Source organism: Herpailurus yagouaroundi, unplaced genomic scaffold (genome assembly GCF_014898765.1).
Source record: "Herpailurus yagouaroundi ecotype Mexico unplaced genomic scaffold, PumYag 28, whole genome shotgun sequence".
NCBI lineage: Eukaryota > Metazoa > Chordata > Mammalia > Carnivora > Felidae > Herpailurus > Herpailurus yagouaroundi.
In genome coordinates, this window is record NW_024412376.1 from 45,861,092 (window position 1) to 45,877,378 (window position 16,287).

General features: G+C 36.1%; 1 long non-coding RNA gene across 3 annotated transcripts in view; it reads left to right on the top strand.

Moving 5' to 3' along the window:
* The first annotated feature begins 988 nt into the window (after nt 1-988).
* The window catches only part of LOC121029239 (uncharacterized), an 83,530-nt gene continuing 68,231 nt past the window's right edge, over nt 989-16,287 (top strand). For 2 of the 3 annotated variants that reach the window (XR_005789651.1, XR_005789653.1), the window contains exon 1: nt 3,430-4,570. This is a non-coding gene — a long non-coding RNA (uncharacterized LOC121029239). Of the gene's footprint in view, nt 1,095-3,429; nt 4,571-16,287 lie in introns of those variants that run through there. The other variant, XR_005789652.1, reaches the window with a different exon arrangement.

The window sequence follows — 16,287 nt, forward strand, 5'->3', positions numbered from 1 at the left end:
ACCCTGTTTCAAATATTCAAAGTCATTAGGGATATGTCAATAAAAACTACAAGATACCAATATATACCTCTGAGAATAGCCAACATTAAAAAAGACTGACCATAACAAGACCTGGCAGGATTGTGGAGAATGGAACTCTTATACACTGCTAGTGGGAACGAAAAACGGTGCCAACATTTTGGAAGATAGTTTGGCAGTTTCTTAAAATGTCAATCTTACAACTACTGTATGACCCAGCCATTGTACTCCTAAATATTTACCCTAGAGAAATAAAACATATGTTCAAGCAAATACTCATACACAAATGTTCATAGAAGCTTTATTTATAACAGCCTCAAATTGGAAACAATCCAAATATCCATGACCAGGTAAGTGGATAGAACAAATTGTGTTATATCTGTATAATGGAATATTAGTCAATCATAAAAGAAGAAAGAACTATTCATACATACAATTGTTATATATTCTTGTGGGATTGTTCCCTTTATGATTATGTAGTGTCCTTCTTTGTTTCTTGTTACAGTCTTTGTTTTAAAGTCTACTTTGTACAATATATATATTGCTACTCAGGTTTTCTTTTGGCATCCATTTGTATGAAAATGTTTTTCATCCCTTAACTTTCAATCTGTATATGTCTTTAGGTCTGAAAAGGGTCTCCTATGGGCAGCATATAGATGGGTCCTTAGTTTTTTATCTACTCAGTCACCCTATGTCTTTTTATTGGAGCATTTAGTCCATTTTCATTCAAAGTAATTATTGATAGGTATGTACTTACTGAAATTTTTTGTTTTTTGGTTATTTTTATTTCTCCTCTGTTCTTTTCTTCTCGCTGTCTTCTCTTGTGGTTTGCTAGCTTTCCTCAGTGATAAAGAATTCCTTGAATTCCTTTCTATTTATTTATTTTTTTGCTTACCTATTACCAGTTTTTGATTTGTGGTTACCATTGCATTTATATATAATGTTGTATGTATACAGATGTCTGTATTAAGTTGATTAATTAGGTTTGAACCCATTCTCAAAGTACTAAATTTTTGCCCCTTTATTTTAGGTATATGGTGTCATACTTTATATCCTTTTATTTATGTTTTTGAAAGGTGAGTGTACACATTTAATTTATTTTTGAGAGTATATTTATATTTTGGAAACAGGACATGTCTTACTTAGACTAGCTGAGAGTAGGTGCACACACATGGGGATGCAAGATGGCAGCAAGAATGGTTCTTTTTTGTTTAAGAAGTTTTTTTTTTATGTTTGTTTATTTTTGAGAGACAGAGAAAGACAGAGAATGAGCAGGGAAAGGGCAGAGAGAGAGGCAGACACAGAATCTGAAGGAGGCTCTAGGCTCTGAGCTATCAGCCTACAGCCCAGTGCAGGTGGCTCAAACCCAAGAACAGTGAGATCATGACCTGAGCAGAAGTCGGGTGCTTAACCGACTGAGCCACCCAGGTGCTCTGGTACTGTTTTGTTTTCTCTCTCTTTGTTGAGAGTCTCACTGAGGTTCTCCACTCTTTTCTCAATTTCACTGAGTATCTTCATGACCATTAACTTTAAATTCTCTATCAGGCATATTACTTATCTCTGTTTTGTTTCACTTTCTTGCTGTGATTTTGTCCTATCTTTTCATTTGGGACATATTCTTGTCTTCTCATTTTGTCTAACTCTCTGTGTCTGATTCTATGTATTAGGAAAGTCAGCTATGTCTCCTGCTTGAAAAATAGTGGCCTTATGAAGAAGAGGTCCTGTAGTGGCCTGTAGTGCAATGTTCCCCATTCACCAGGACTTGTGGCTTCAGGGGTGGGTGTCTCCAATGTGTGTTGCAGACACTCTACTATAGTGTCTGAGCTGTGTTTGCTGTCAATCCAGTTGTCTGCAATGGATCTCTTTGCCTGCTTATGGGCAGGGTTTGCTCCCTGTGTTGTTACTGTGTCAGTCTGGGACCTCCTTCAGCCTGAGTTGGGTCTGACCAGATGTTTGCCAGAGCTGTGGTCACATGGAACTGCAAGATGCTCTCCCTGTGTTATCCCCAGAGAAGCTTTCATTAGTGGGTGAAGCCTGCTATCAGACCAGATGTCTGCCTTCAGCCCACTGCTGGAGCCACAGTAGAACTGTTTTATGTGGTTATCTTCCCCTTTCCCCAGGTAAGCAATCACTTTGGAGTTGTGTTGACCTGTCAGGGCTACTGCACAATGCCATGCTTGAGGCACATCTTTGGATGGACTCCTGTGGAGGGTGTGTTGGATGAGACAAATATGCAGGAGAATGCGGAGGCAGGGCATTGGGTAGAAGCTATCTAGGTAGAGAGTGTCCATGCTCCTTCCCATCTGGATACCTAGGCTTAGGGGCAGGGAGGGTGCCTGCCTGCTCTTTTGTTCTTGGAGAAGCTTCTTAGACTCTCTGCTTCTCCTGCACAGTTCTGAGATTAGTAAATAAGCCTCCTTCAGTACACCCCAGGAGTTTTTTTAAACTGCAACTTATATGCCTCATCTCCACAGGGTTGTTTTTATGTTGGCTTTTTAAGGTTGGGGACTCAGTATCCTATCGCCATCTTATTCTCCTAGAGTAGAATATACTGATTTTTAGTGTTCCCAGTGTTAAGTCCCACTGATTGTAAAAACTTGTGAAGTGAAGCCCCCTTTAGTTTTCAAAGCCAAATGTTATGGGGATTCATCTCCCCAGTGCAGGTCCCCTGTGCTTGGGGTGCCTGGTGTGGAGTCTGCTCCTCTCCCTTTTTTGTCCTTGCAGTCCTCCCTCCCATGGACAGTCTCAGTAGTCACTTTGGCTCCAGAACATGTCTCTTCCCTTTCCACCATTTTAAATGTGACCTCTTTTCTAAATTAACTGTGGAGAGTCTGTTCTCCCCAATCCATGAGTCATTTTCTGGGTTGTTTACACTGATGTGGGTGTTTTCTAGGGCCAAGGTGTACTTAGGATCCTCTTACTCTGCCATCTTCCCTGGTTTTGTTTCTGCTATAATATTTATTGTATCCTTCCTTCTGCTAATCTGGGCTTAGATTTTTCTTTTTGCAATTCCTTGAGCTTAAAGTTAGGTTGTTTAAGAGTGTGTTGTTTAATTTCTACTATTTTTCTGAATTTTCCCATTTTCCTCCTGTTATTGATTTCTAGTTTCATACCACTGTGGTCAGAAAAGGTACTTGATATGATTTCAGTTTTCCTTAATTTGTTAAGGCTTGCTTTGTGGCCCAACATTTGATCTATCCTGGAGAGTATTTCATGTGCACTTGAGAAAGATAGCATATTCTGGTGCTGTTCGATGGAATATTCTATGTATATATATCTATAGAATGTACATATTCTATAGATAGATATAGATATAGATATAGATATAGATATAGAATAGGTATAAATATAGATATAGGTGCATTTGGTCTTTAGTGTTATTCAGGTCTGGTTTTTCATTTTATGTCTGGATACTCTATCCAGTGTTAAAAGTAAGGTGTTGAAGTTCCCTACTATTATTGTATTGCTATCTACTTCTCCTTTGAGTTCTGTTAATATTTACTTTAAATATTTAGGTGCTTCAATGTTGGGTGCATATATACTTATAATTGTTATATCTTCTTGATGAATTGACTCCTTTTGTCATGTTAATTTTAGAATGACAATTATACATCCAACTGAAGTGTAAATATTCTATACTCACATATTGTTAACCCAATCATAGACATACAATCAGGAATGTAGGACATATGGGTTTAGACTTCAGAATAAAGGTCTGGATAAAGAAGATATATTTGGCAGTTATATCCATGTTGATGATTTTTAAAGCCACGAGACTAAATTTTACCACCTTTAGAGGTATATAGATAGAAGAGGGAAGAGGTTTGAAGAATGAGCACTGAACCACTATACTATGTACAGATTGGGGTATATGGAAAGAGAACACCAAAAAAATAGGAGGAGAACCAAGAGGAAGTGGCATCCTAGAAAGCTTGCAAAGAAAATGTCTCAAAGTGGAAGTGATCAATTGTATTAAAAGCTTATGATAGCTAAGATAAAGACTGAGAATTTACCATTGCATATAGCAATTGTGGGGCAATTGGTGACCTGATATAAGCAGTTTCTATTAAGTGTTAATAGCAAAAACCTACTTGAAATAGATTAAATAGAAAAGAAAGCTCAGAACAGAAAATTAAGTTTCGCAACAGTCTGGGATAAAGAAATGAGGTAATAATTGAATAAGAGTATGGAACCAAGACGTTTTTTTTTTTAAACTGTTATAATATGTTTGTATGCTAATAGTAATAATCTAGGAGAAAGGAAAAATGATAATGAAAAAGATGGAAGAGGGATAAATGTTGGAGTGATGTCTTTGAGTAGGTAGAGGGTATCAGACCTAGAGACAAGAGGAAGCATTAGACTTTGAGAAGAGCATGGACCATTCTTTTCTAACATCAAAAAGAAAGGCAGATTTAAGCAGATATGATGATGAGAGCTTGAAAATTGTCTCTAATGATCTCATCCCTCTTTTCACAGAAATGGGAAGCAAGCTCATCAGCTGAGGGGAGATGGTGTTGAAGGTTTAACGACAGAGAAGACATGGAATGATTAAGTGAGTGGGACAGGGAATGGGCAAGGAAGACAGGATAAATGCTGAGCAAGTGTTCTCTTAAGGTTAGGGACAATGAAATACAATGGAGAAGGGTAAGCATGGTTGTGCTTTTCTTGAGCCTCATTCTTGGAGTGGAGCATCCTCTCCACCCTTGAGTTATGCAGGTACAAGGACGGAGTGTGGGGAGCTGGGCTTTATGAGCACTGGGATTTAGCCAGGTGAGTATAATTGGAGGAGAGAGGAGTAAGGAGTTGGGAGTTGTGGAAATGAGTGATTATAATTATGAACTATGTTATTAATTTGTGTAGGGAGGCAAGTGAGGACCAGATGGAGATGAGGGAAATAAAATAGTTATTGAATTTAATGGAATATAGGCAAAGCATTGATGGAAAATTTACTTGAGAGTGGTAGAATAAAAGATTGGAATTTTTGGCTGAAAAATTTATGGAAGGAAGGCAGATCTAAGTGCAAGTCTGTTTTATCTAATCCACTTTGAATTCTGTGTCCTGGTCTTTTTACATACCTAACCCAGTCTGGGTACTCATTGCCTCATTTGAATTTTTTTTTTTACTGCAGTCTCTGTTCCATATACTATCCATCTCACAGAAGCAGTAAGAAGCATCTTTCTGAAGAATAATTTTGATCTTGCTACTCAAATTTTAACACATCTATAATGATTCCAGTTCATTTTCACACCAAATTTTGATGTTCTTTACAAATAATATCCCCATAGCTTCTTACTGTGCCCCTATTCACTCCATTCTATATATTTTTTTCATTTTGCACTTATAAACACAGGATATTTTCCAGTAGTTCTCTAAATGAAAAATAAGTAGTTTCCCCCCTTTATCTCCCTGCAATTTCATTGTTTCAAGAAAAAGGATCTTAGGTCTAAAGTTTTTCTTTTGCTGCTCGATGGTTCTTTGTAGTATGTTTTCACCATCTCTCTAGAGTAATTTCACCACAATGCCAGACCTTGATCTCTAAGTTTTGATTTATTTCCTCCTGTGATATCTTATAGGCTCAAAGAATAGAGAGGCAGGTTGGGTTTTTTTAATCCAAGTATGTGGTAAGATTCAGCCACACAGCCTTCAAACAGGAGTGGGCCTTTGTCCTTTCCATTCCCTCTGGCAGTCTTTGCACAAATGACTCCCTTTGATGTGTTATCAAGGAGTTCCAGATGAAACCCTAACACTTTGTTTGCTTTCATTACTGTATGTTGCTCCAGGCTCAGTGTTCTAATTGGGTGTCTTTCCTTTTAAAGGGACATGTATTTGGGCCTCAGGCTATTGTTTTTTTCTCTATTGATTGGTTATTTTGAGTGATTAGTTATCATTTTCATTTGATGACCTCTTCCGTAGAACCCTGGGACTAATGGCACTTGGGTAGTTTTTTATATAATGGATCCTACCAGGATTTTTTTTTCTCCTCATATTTACTTCCCATCATTTTTTCAGGACTTTCAGGTAAATCATTAGTTTGTTTATGAAGACAGTTTAAGAAATATTTTTCTGATATTTCTGAAGAGGGATGCAGGCTCAACAAAACTAAGTTATGATAAAAAACAGTTCTTTTGAATTTTGGATGATCCTTTTGAGCCAAGTTGCAGGACTTGGCTCCCTTATTTCTTTTTGTTAGGTACATAAGTTTCCTAGCGTTGCCATAACAAAGCACCACATACTAGGTGGCTTGCAATAACAGAAATGTATTTGCTTACAGTTCTAGACACCAGAAGTCCAAAATCAAGATGTTGGCAGGGCTCTGCTCCCTCAGAAGCTGGCAGGGGAGGATCTTTCTTGTGTCTTCTATCTTCTGAGAGCCCCAGGCATTCCTTGCTTATGACAGCATACGTCAATTATCTACCTCTTTCTTCGTGGGTCTTCTTGCTATGTTTGTGTCTGTGTCTAAATTTCTCTCTTCTTCTGAAAATACCAGTCATATTGGATTAAGGGTCCACCCTAATCCAGAATGACCCATCTTTTTTTTTTTTTTTAATTTTTTTCAATGTTTATTTATTTTTGAGAGACAGAGAGAGACAGAGCATGAGCAGGGGATGGGCAGAGAGAGGGGGAGACACAGAATCCGAAGCAAGCTCCAGGCTCTGAGCTGTCCGCACAGAGCCTGACATGGGGCTTGAACTCATGAATGGTGAGATCATGACCTGAGCCGAAGTCAGACCCTTAACCGATTGAGCCATCCAGGTGCCCCCAGAATGACCCATCTTAACTAAATATATCTGCAAAGATACAAACAAGGTCACATTCTAAGGTTCTGGGTAGACATAAATTTTTAGGGGACATCATTCAGTGGATGTAGAGAATAGATCTCTGAAAATTGAATTATAGTTATTTCATAGGAAGGTGAATGTTTTGTAATGATGCTGTGCAATTTGGTACCCCTTCCATCTCTACCACCATTTATCTCTTTTATATGAAGAGTTGACATTAAGAGGTGAAAACGACTGGGAATGGTTCATTTCAGTCATTCAAGGTGATTTTCTCTGAAAACTTTCTCCAAATATTAGAAAAATGAATGCTTTGAGGAGAAAAATAGATTTGGTAAAAATATTATCAAAGTAGAAACATTGAGAAATAATGTCCTTTACTGGATAAATGCCTTTTACCTGTGAATGAAAAACTAAACTGAACATCCCTTCAAGTCTTTAATTTTATCCATTTCATTTCCCCTCAGTGGCTAACCTCTAACCTATTACTTTACTAAAAAGTCAGCTTAAATGAGTTCTCTCATGATGCAGCGTTGCCTTCAATATCTTCATTTTTTTCTTCCCCCTTTTTTTCTCCATTTTCTTCCATGAAGAAAGTACATCTCTCCTCCTGGCAGAGACCGATTTTTCCACCTGTGCTCTTAATCTAACCTCTTTTTCTTCCTCTCAGATTTTATTCCTTTGATTTTCCTTTTTCCATTATAAACTTAATCTTTTTGTCAACTAGCTCTTTCCCATATGTTGACAAATACATTTTAGGTCTCTGTCTCCTGACAAACTGCATTTTCTTGACTCTGCCACTAAAATCAATACTATTTTTCTCAACTCTTTGTGTCCTCTAAGGAGCATTTGACATGTTAACCATCCTCTCTTTGAATTTTCTTTTTCCCTATCTTTCATCTCTTCTAACCTCACTAATATGTCCTCCTGTCTCCTTCACTGGCTCCCATCTCTCCTACTATGTCTTAAAATGGAGGTATTCCCCAATGTTCTCTCCTCAAAATTATGTAATTTCTTTCATGAATTCATCAACTCTCACATCTTCAGTGTATAAATTCCTCTCAAACCTATACCTCATTCTCCAGTTTTTCATAATGCTCAGAAGCAGCAGAGCAACAATAAGAGTATTAGCCATTGTTTAGTGAATGCCTACTGTGTGTTATCTACAACACTAGGTGCTTTGTATCTCCTTTTAAAAAAACATTATAATATTTAATCCTCTAAGTCTATGAGTTGGATATTATTATTCCTATTTTTCAGAGAAGAAAACAGGCTGAAAGCATTTAGCCAATTTTGCAAAGTCACATAGTAAGGCATGGTACTGAGAAAGCAAAGTTTCTCTGCATAGACTCCGTCAACATTGCCATATGCTGCCATGTACCTCCTTACCTCCTATTTTTTGTTAATATCAACACCTCCTTATTTTATTAATTTCAGAACTCAGATTCTAAACCTCTAGTTTTCCTCCCACTTTCATTTTTCATAGGATTCATCACACAATCACGTTATTACTTGTCAAATTCTACATCATGTTTCCAGTCCATCCCCTCTTTTCCTATTTCAATGTAGCCCCACTAGTTCAAGCACCCATTTCTTACCTTGCCTGTTGCAAAATATATATATTCTCACTATTCCCTGTTGTGTCCTGCACTGCACACTCCTATGTGGTGATTAGCTTTACTAAACCCCAGTTAGAGAGTGCCCTTCACTTTTTTATAGTTCTTCAAAATATTTGTTGCCTATTGAATATTAGGCACAGATTCCTCACACTAGAAGTGATATATAAAGTATTTTGTGAGATATATAAAAGATTTATTTTGACAATAAATTGAGAAAGTACACATAAGACATTTGGCAAATTATTTGCCTATACAAAGAGTTTAATGCATATTTTATAATTATAATTAACAACAACAACAATAATAATAATAATAATAAATTTAGTGCTCTTCACAACTTACTCTTCCAGCTTACATAGTTTAAGGCCCTTCAAGCCTACTCTCTATTCTAATAGGACACATTAACAGGTTTCCACTTTTCTGTTATAGTGCTTTCATGCATACTGTTTTCCTTTCATGTCACTGTTTATCTCTGCTTTTGAAATCCTTTTATTTATAGGTCTTTCTCAAAGGCCATCTTCATGAAGATTTTTCTGATTTAAGATTTCTTGGTCCAGGTTGATAAAATTGTTCTCAACTCTATCCCATAATACCTTGTTTATAACTGTCAGGTGACAAGCCAGATAGATGATATGGTAATATAATTGTCTGGGTACTTAACTTTTCTTTTCTGAATTATAAGTCTTTGAGGGCAGAATTTGCATCTAATTAATTCTGCATCTCTCTCTTTTTTTTTAAAGTTTATTTAAGAGAAAGAGAGAGAGATGAGAGAGAGACAAAGAGAGAGAGAGAGAGAGAGAGAGAGAGAGAGAGAGAGAAAGAAAGAAAGAAAGGGAGAGAGAGAGAGAGAGAGAGAGAGAGAGAATCCCAAGCAGGCTCTGCACTGTCAGCATGGAGCCTGACATGGGGCTCGAACCATGTCCCATGGCCTCACTGATTTGCAACGGAGACAGGGGCATGTAGTCCCTAGATGAGCAGGTAGTCATAACCTCATATACTCAAGGACATTTTTATTTCCAAAATGAAAAGTTGGAGAATGAAAGGTAGGGGACAATTAACAGTCTTTGCCACACTTCCTCATGAAATAGTTTGCTATGTTATATTTTGTTTTTACTTTCAGTATCTTCTCATAAGACCATTTAGATTAAATCCTTCTGAATAACTGAGTATTTTGGATACATAAGTATGTATCTATTAAGGCACTAAAGTTTTTTATTTGGCTCTTTCAAATAGAAAATTTTCAAAATGTATTTCATCTTTAATTGAATTATTGATCTATTTTTATCATTTCTTGGATGCTCAGCATCATCTTTTTAAACATCAACTATTTTACTGAGCTAAAATAGATGTCCTTGGACAGATTGGTTCAAGTTTCTTTTTATAAACTTTCACTACTTTATTGTGATGTAATAGAGTGATGTGTCCTTGGATACTCACTAGGCTTTTATTCCCATACTCAATGTCCCCAGTTCTTATGTTTATTTTTAAACAATACAGGGACCTCCTCCCCCTGCTAGTAATTAGAATTTTAGTTGATTATGCTTACTGGTGTAGGTGCAAATACCTACAGGAGCCCTTGTCCCTCTTCTTTCCTGCTGTTTATAGCATTTATGGGCTTAGAAATCAAACAAAAACTATGTGGTTGGCACAGTTCTAGGTATTTTATATATTTTATCCTATACCAACTCTATACAAGGTATTATTATTTTGCTCATCTTATGGGCGATCCAACAGAACACTGAGTTTAAGTAACTTGCCCAAGGTCATAGAGCTAGTAAATAGCAGAGCCAGGATTCAATTTAGACACTCTAACTCCAGAGTTTGTGTTCTTAATAATTATACTGTACTGCCTTTAGGCTTATTTGATTCTATTCAAACTAAGAATAAATAGATTCAGAAAGAGTGTGAGAGGCACTCTTGTATAAATAGCATTTTTTGGTCTTTAGAGCATTCTCTCCTTGCTCTATTACATGCAGATTGAATTGAAAGACAAGTTCCACAAAGGTGAGGTAATATGGCAGCTTATTTGTTTAGACAATTATGTCAGAAAGCAGTGAGGAAGATTATTCTGTACAATGCAAAGTAGGTCAATTATAAAGCAGAGATTCAGAGGTGAAATCGAGTGTTTCTTCTCTTCTGCATTTGACGTCACTGTAATTGGAAGCCCATTCATTCTCGTTTTCACAGTGGCCAAACAGTTTGATGCCTCTTGATTTAGAATATATGTGAGACTGATGTTTCACATATTGACTGTTTATGACACCTGGGTGTTAGAGGGAAAGTTTCAAAGGAAGGAAGAAAAAGGGTAGAAAATGCCACTAGTGTTTTTCTTTGGTGCTATAATATAGAAGTTAGTTTCTAAAAATGGTTAATTTAAGGAAAAAAAAGATTGTCTTTTGGTCAAAGTAAAAAGTATCTTAGGTGGAATATTGGTAGTTTGAAGGAAATGTGCATTTGAAAAATGCAGTGTAAAGTATCTGGGCAACAATTTAGCTTAAAGTATAAATGTAGCAGACAGCATCTTAGAGTGAGAAGGTACGAGCTGGGAATAATGCCAATAAGAAGAAAATTAGTCAAGTGCAAAAATGTTCTGTAAATGCTGATGGTGAAGAGTACGCACTATCTAAATTTGTTATAACCTTCACCAGACTGATATTTTCAAAGTACTTTTAGGCTTTGCTAGTTTATTTTGATGAGGAACATCAGTTTTTGGAGTATTTCTTGGGTGTTTACTTATTTTTCTGTTTTAAAAACAACACAGTATTTTATTTTATCTTATTTTATTTTATTTTATTTTATTTTATTTTATTTTATTTTATTTTATTTGAGAGACAGCATAAGCAGTGGAGAGGAGCAGAGGGAAAGAGAGAATCCCAAGCAGGCTTCCTGCTGTTAGCATGGAGCCCCATGCAGGGCTCAATCCCATGACCCTGGGATCATGACCTGAGCAGGAATCAAGTCTAATGCTCAACTGACTGAACTACTCAGGTACCCCAGAGCATTTTTTTAATAGAAGAGGTGACTATCACTGAAAAGTAAGAAGTCTTTTTTCTTAGGTATTGCTGTGCATGGTTTTATTGTAAGGCAGCAGCATATTTTGGAGGTCTGCAATTTGGTTTATTACAAAACAAGTACAATAGTACAATTTTCTATAAAATCATGTACTTCTAGCATTTTGTACTCCTGCACCTCATTAGCCTGTCAAAATGAGTGGTTACATTCATTTTTTATATAAACAACACATATAATTACACGTTATAAACTCAGACTGAATCATATAAAGGAAATAAACTAGCCTATATAGCATCAAAATGAGTATGAAAGATGTAGTAGCCTAACACTAAGAGATTTTATATTTCTAGAACCTGATATTGGCAGACAAATGTTTCTACTTCAAATCATTAGATATTCCCATCTCCTCCTTCTCCCCATCTTACTCAGCTATGAGAACACAAGTATACGTTGATGAACACAGAGCCCATTGAAAAGTTAAAAAGAGAGAGAGAGAGAGAGAGAGAGAGAGAGAGAGGCAGAGAGACAGAGAGAGAAGGAAAGAAGAGTTTGTGGAAGTCAATTGTTAATTGTTGGCCTACTGCCAGAGTGTTCCTTAGCATATACAGATTTCCTTAAGTTCAAGCAATGTGAGCCAGTGCCTATTTTTAAGGGTGTGCTAGCTTCATGTATTTAAACCTCTTTAGAGTTTACATCACTACTCTGACTGGGTATAGGAAGAACTTGCCCAAGATCAAAGCTGAAGTTTTTGGATTCCTATTAGAATTTTAAGGTGATTTATTTAGCTTTGTCTCTGACTTTGGAATAGAGCAATGTCTTGTGCAATCTTGAACACTTGATTTTTTAACTTTGATTTGGTCTTTTGAATTGGATAATTTTCCATCTGTCTGATCATCTGTATCAAATTCTCTGGCAGAGGTTGAGGTTACGCTTCAGCTACCACATTCCTTTATGGCAAGTCTAAGTACTTTCACCGTAACATGTGACTGTGAGGGTAAACCCAGATCTGCTTGTTGCCTTTTCCTTTGGCTTTTGTGCCCATAAATTTTATCATTTTTTTTTATTTCATGTAAACCTAGATTTTAAAAATCCATCGTTTCACTGCATTGCAAGAACAAAAGTATCCACTCATGCTAAGCTTTTAATAAATTTCCTAGAAGATTGAAAATTTGAAAGTCAAGAGGATGAGTGTGTTGTCATGATCCTATTTGCCTCATTTTCTCTCTATGTCTTTCTATGCTTCACTCTTTTCCTCTTATTTTGCCTTGGAAGCATTCAAATTCTGTCTCTTTATTATGGAAAGTATTCTCCACTCCCTCCACACTTTCATTGTTTGATATGTAGGCCCTGGAGAGCTTAACTTTTATTCTAAGGACCTCTCATGGTGTCTTTCCAGCAAAAAGATCTCTCTTTCTCAGCATTACATCAGCTGTCAGCTCTTATAAACTTTAACTATCCTATTATGGGTCATAGCTCAGTAATTTTATTAATTGCTTTCCTCCACACATTTCTGCCTTCCCCTTTCTTCTTTCCCACTTTCCTTTCATTATTCATGTCTTCCTTTCCTCCTTCCTTCCTACTCTGTACACCTGATATTTACTAGATACTCTTGTAGACATTGAGATAAAGGGTATGACTAAGACGTGTCCTTACTTTCAAGAAGCATCAGTGCAGAAAGGGTAGACAAACAAACAAAAAAATACAAACGTGGGAGGCAGAGAGGGAGGGGGAAAGCTAATGGGCATTTCACAATTGCTAACATGGAGGATCTTTTTTGGAGAAAGCAATCATGTTGGTTTTCAATATGATGAATTTAAACCTGCAAGGCACCTGAGAAGAGGAAAATTCAGTTTGGAGCTTTGGAAAAAGATTAATAAAGCTGGAATATAATTTCAAGCACCACCAGCATGTGTGGGTGAGATTATTCAGAAGGAGAAAGAGAATAAAAAGAAAAAGGGATCACAGAGGACACAATCTTAGATAACACCTGCCTTTGGCTAGTAGTCAGAAGCAGAGCCACTAAAAGTAAAAGCAAAAACAAAAGTAAACAGTAAAAGTTAAAAAAAAAAAAAAAAGAATTACATGAAGAATAACCCAGTCCATTTCCAAACTTTTGTCTTCCTCTTATGACTTCAAAACCATGGATAAAAAAGAATGACTAGCCAAGGTAGGATAAGAATAGAGAGTAGCACTTTAGGAGAGAGATGAGGATCTTCATAAGGCAGAGAGTAATTGATGGTGTATACTGCTTCAGAAACCTTAAGTTCACTACAGATTGAAAAGGGACCATTGAATGAATGTTTTCTCTTCCTTGACTTTCTATAAATGGTTCTATCTTGTGCTGTTTCAGTGAAGGTAGAAGGCAGATGGTCACCAATTTTCTCAATTTTCTTGCCTAGTACTTTTTTTCAGTTTTCCATTAAATTCCATTCTTTTAAGTATTATTTTTGCACCTTCTCAGAAATATATTCTAGTTTTTTATTTCTCTGAAGTTCCTATCAGACCTTTATCTTGACAGAGATCCACTAGTTGAATTAAGTTAATGTTACATTTTGACCTCATTATACTTTTGTTAATTCATTCTTAGAGAGCACTTGTTTATTTGGAAGCATGTTGAATTCCTGGATCATATTTAACTTGTGGTGCCTTGTGATCTCTAGATTTCTTTTGTTTACATTTCTGCATGGGCCAAAATCAGTAGATCTTAGTATGTCATAATAGCAACTGGTTTCACAAGGTATGGTTACAGGAAACCTGAGTATTTTGTTTTGTTCTAAAGCAGGAGTGGAGCGATGGAATCTGAGAACATGTAATGGAGAAGATGAGGCATAGACAGTTATTAAAAAGATTTTTCAGTTTACAGAATTCATGCTGAAGTTTTCTATAAGTGTGACCAGTGATCAGTAGAGTCTTTTCAAATTGGCAATAATAAAATGACTTTCCAATCCTGCACTAACACAAGAAGTTGAACAGATTAGAAGTTTAAAGACGGTAGAAAGTTGTCTTTTCTTCAGTCATAAATCTCCTTGGATTTGACATCTCTCAAAACGTGATTTTATTCCGCTATTTTCTATAAAATATATGATTGGTTTTATGATAGTTTTTACATTATTTTATTACTTTTATAAGGATCTTTGAAATACATTTCAGTGTATATTTTACAAGGAGAACGGAAAGATAAAATATCAATGAGGCTGAAATAGTTCTTACATCTAAACATTCATTACATGAATTTATGTAATTAATAATCCCAAGTGAGTCTAAAAGTATTTATATGTGATCGTTTTTTTGGAGCAAGTATATTTCTATCCATGTCATATTTGGATGCCAGGGTTCCTGTGACAAGACTTCATCCAACTTTACGTAAGTCATCAGGGCTAGGGGTCCTGGCCATGTCCTTCAGTGTCTTGAAGTCTTTCTTCAGATTCATCCATCCCAAGAAGATGCAATTGATTGCAAGGGTCTTTAATCCAGAGGGGCTTCTTATTTTATCAAGCACCGTAGGGGCTGAGATGCTAAATTTTAAAACTTTTTATTATGATTTCTTCCAAACATATAGCAAAGTTGAAAAATTTTATAGTGAAAAACCACACAACTCAAATACTATCATTTATATTATTCTATAGGTGCTTTATCATATTTTATATCCCATTATCCCTCCTTTAATTCATTTTATCTTTCTGATGCATTTCAAAGTAAATTGCAGATATCAGCATACCTCTCCCTAAATATTTCAGCATATATATTATTAACTAGAATTCATTATTGGATTATAATTTTTCTTTTGATATGAAATTTATATTAATAAAATGCACAAACATGACCAGCACATTCACTGAATTTCGACCAATGATTATGCTTGTTTAAACCAAACTCGTATCAAGATATAAAATATCACCACCACCCAAGAAAATTCCTTCATGACCCTCTCCAGTCAAATTTTACCTGTATCCTCAGAGGAAAGTACTTTTTCTGTTTTTTTTTCTACAATAGATATGTTTTTTTTCCTATTCTAGAATGTCATATAAATGGAAGAATACAATATGTAGTCTTTTGTGTCTTCTTTTCCATTTAGCATAATCCTTTTGAGATCTAAGTTGTTACATGTTGTTACATGTATTAGTAGTTCATTGCCACTTTATGTAGTATTTTACAGTTTATGTAGTATTCCATTGTATAGATGTACTTTATGTAGTATTCCATTGCCACTTTATGTAGTATTCCATTGTATAGATATATCAAAGATTGTTTATTCATTTTTCTATTGATGGACCCTGGATTTTTCTAGTTTTGGATCATTATGAATAAGAATGCCATGAATATTGTTGTACAAGTGTTTTTTTGTAAACATATGCTTTCATTTCTCTTAGGTAAATATCTATAGTGGAATTGCTAAGTCATGGATAAAGAGGAAATTGTTTAGTGTTATAAGCTGCCAAGCCTTTTCCCACAGTGTTTGTATCATTTTACATTTCTATCAACAATATGTGAGATTTCTAGTCACTCTATATCCTTGCCAACATTTAGTGTTGACAGTCTTTTAAATTTTAGTCATTATGGTAGCCATGAGAACGGCAGGACTTAGGAACAAATCCTCCTCCCACTGCCCCCCACCTTTCTTTTTCTTTCTTTCTCTTTTTCTCTCTTCCTTCCTTCTTTTCTCCCTCCTTCTCTCCCTTCCCTCTCCCCTCCTTTCCCCTCTTCTCCCTTCCTCTCCCTCTTCTCCTTCCTTCCTTCCTTCCTTCCTTCCTTCCTTCCTTCCTTCCTCCCTCTCTTTCTTTCTTTCTTTCTTTCTTTCTTTCTTTCTTTCTTTTCCTCTCCTCTCCTCTCCTCTCCTCTCCTCTCCTCTCCTCTCCTCTCCT